The sequence below is a fragment of the Anomalospiza imberbis genome, chromosome 1 (genome assembly GCF_031753505.1).
Source record: "Anomalospiza imberbis isolate Cuckoo-Finch-1a 21T00152 chromosome 1, ASM3175350v1, whole genome shotgun sequence".
In the NCBI taxonomy this organism is placed as follows: domain Eukaryota; kingdom Metazoa; phylum Chordata; class Aves; order Passeriformes; family Viduidae; genus Anomalospiza; species Anomalospiza imberbis.
The window spans coordinates 143865564-143868254 of record NC_089681.1 but is presented as its reverse complement, the minus strand read 5'-3'; the positions used below and the strand labels follow the sequence as shown (position 1 = coordinate 143868254).

Below are 2691 nucleotides of genomic sequence, written 5' to 3'. Positions count from 1 at the left end.
TTTATAATTTTGTAGTATTTTTTCCCTGGTCTTATCATCCATTATATTGATGCATTACCTTTAGAGTTTATTTTATTTGTTACGTTGTTAATCCTGTTTCATAATTTCTTTCTGACATCTCACGGTTTTCCTCCTTGGAAAAGTTTTGAAATTTCCAAACACACACACACACACACACACACACACACACTAAGGCAGCAAAAGCAGTGGCAGACTTCTCCTTGATTACTTGCCTGAATGGTGTCAGCAAAGAAAAAACAGATGTCAGAGGCACAGCTTTTAAAGGCCAAACTGGCCAAATTAAAGGAAAATGAAAAGATGTTAGGTAAATTCACTCATTCTTCAAACAAACTCATATTCCCTACCTAGGTTTTTTTTTAAAAATTGCCATTCCTCCAACTAAAAATATTCCAGAGTGTTTATGGTCTGCCAGATGATTGGAGTGTAATAAATGTAATTTTGCAAGCTTGTAAAATATCCTGACATTGCCTTAAAGAAACCACAATAAACTCTCTGGTCGGATTGCTTTATTTCCATTTCTATGCCTTATTAAACCAGCATGCAGAAGATGTAGCAGCAAAATAAGAAAAGATAATCTGTTGCAACACTAGAAATAACTGAAAATAGCTTAAAAATCCATTCTGTAGTAGGCGACAGTCCATTAAAAGCCAGTGCATAGCCCTTTAAGCCTTGCTACAAGCCAGATCCTTATCTCAGATACCGGCAGAGCGCCCATTTACTTCAATAGCAGCCGCACTTGCATATTCTGAAGCAGAATTTGGTCTGCTGTGTTCATTAAGGGCTTCTGAACTCAAGATGTTACTTTGACGTTCCAGAAGAGGCCTGTAGTGCAGATAAGTTCCTGTCGATTCGCAGGGAAGCTCTCTCTGTAGCTGTTTCAGGGCAAGTCCCAACACTGAGCCTGCTGGTGTTCCCCTCCAGCGGGACTTGCACCTACAGAACAATGAAGACATTGGACTCCTTGATTGACAGAGCCTTACAGAAATGATGCACGGTAATGAACAATTATTGCAACATCGTGGCAAACCCCACCTTGGGTTGAAATTCCCTTTTCATCTGCGGGCTGAGGAGCACACCAGGATTATAAATGAATTATAAATGGCTGTTGCAGGTACACAAACACACACGATGTCCTAGGAAGTTAAGTGCTGCAGCTTCAGACTCAAGTGGCCCAGCAGTGTGCACATGCTGCTGGCAGCTGCCCAGATGTTCAGGCAGTGGCTGGAACTGTGGCAAGAGCTCTCTTTCAACTCTTTCACCCCTCATTCAACTCCACCCACCCAAGGACGGGCTCTGTCTTTGGGCAGATCATAGACATGACTGCCAGGTCTTCTCCAGCTTGGGGCCAACCCACAGCCTTTTTGTGGCTCTGGAACTATTTGGCCTCAGGGACCTCATCAGCCACCTCTCCTCCTCCCGAGCCTGCCTTAGATGACCCTCCTGAGATGAGAAGGGTTTAATCCCTAAGAGAGCACTTCCACAGAAACTGAAATACTGTCAAGGTTCAGCAACAAATAAAAGGATGGAACAATTTTCCATGTTTCTCAGCTTTGGCACAATTTGCACTATTCCGATCAGCGCTGCTCTTATTCTCTAAAAAGAAGTGGGTTTTTGTCTCAGCAGAAGTACTAAACTTGTTCTCATGCCCTAATTTATGAAGGCCTTGCATTATCTATCTTATATCTTTATCTGGGTTATCACATCACCTCTCTTCTCTCTTCACCCTATTGCCCTGGATAAGGCAGATTTTTTTTGTACTTGGGAATTCTGCACCGGTTACGGGTCTCGGACACCGGCACCAGCACAGTCCAAGCTGGCCTCAGGACTCCCGTGGCACTGACAGACTGCAGTGCTACAGACAAGGGAGGGCCACTGTTCCACCCAGCACACCCACTTCAGCTGGAATCCTCGGAGCACAACACTGACCCCCAGCAGCCCCTGAGGAGCTGGCACATGGGCATCTTCCCCAGCCTTCATCCAAGGAGAGGGACCTTCGCAAGAAGAAAAAGGTGGCAGCAGGAACTGAGGACTTTCTAGCATTGGAGCATTTCTAGGAACTTTCTGATTTAAATCACCTGTTTTTAGGGGAAGAGCTGAAGGCCTGGGTCTCTCCTCCCATCCCTCTGTCCCTCACGGAGGAGCAGAGCCAGTGGATGGAGGGTCCTACATGTCCTTGCACTCTGGGCCAGCAGAGTCACTGCTCCCATCTAACACATTGCCTCCAACACACACTAGACCAAAACCACACATTTAAAAAGGAGAGCAAACACACCATTCCTAGTGCTCAGAAGCAGAGCAAGCAGATCACATCTCACTCTCCATCCTCTTCTGCTCCCCACTTTTGAAGACACTGCAATGCAGATGACCCTGGTCTACTCCAGTCCTCAGCTGTGTGGGTGAACCAGCACAGGTCTCCAGGTGAAAACAACAAACATACATTCTAGCTGCAGTGAGTCCCTTCTCCAGGAGATTATGCATCTATCTAGGAATTTGTTTCATCCTTGTGCCAGAGATTCAACCTCTGCAGAGAGCAAAACAGCAGCAGTAGGATTTTTCCAATACTAGGTGCTGAATGACACAATGAAATAAAAACAATCTCTTTCATTTCCCATAGCACCTTCTCTTGGAGGGCCCAACACAAGAATTGGTCTTATGTTCCCTCTGTGGTTT

At 45.3% G+C, this 2691-nt stretch overlaps 1 long non-coding RNA gene across 1 annotated transcript; it reads right to left on the bottom strand.

The window, feature by feature from the left end:
* Positions 1–512: 512 nt before the first annotated feature.
* LOC137463387 (uncharacterized) lies at positions 513–2394 on the bottom strand. The gene is made up of 2 exons (XR_010993904.1): positions 2361–2394; positions 513–954 (listed from the first exon to the last, which is right to left on the bottom strand). It is a non-coding gene; the product is annotated as an uncharacterized lncRNA (long non-coding RNA).
* Positions 2395–2691: the final 297 nt, after the last annotated feature.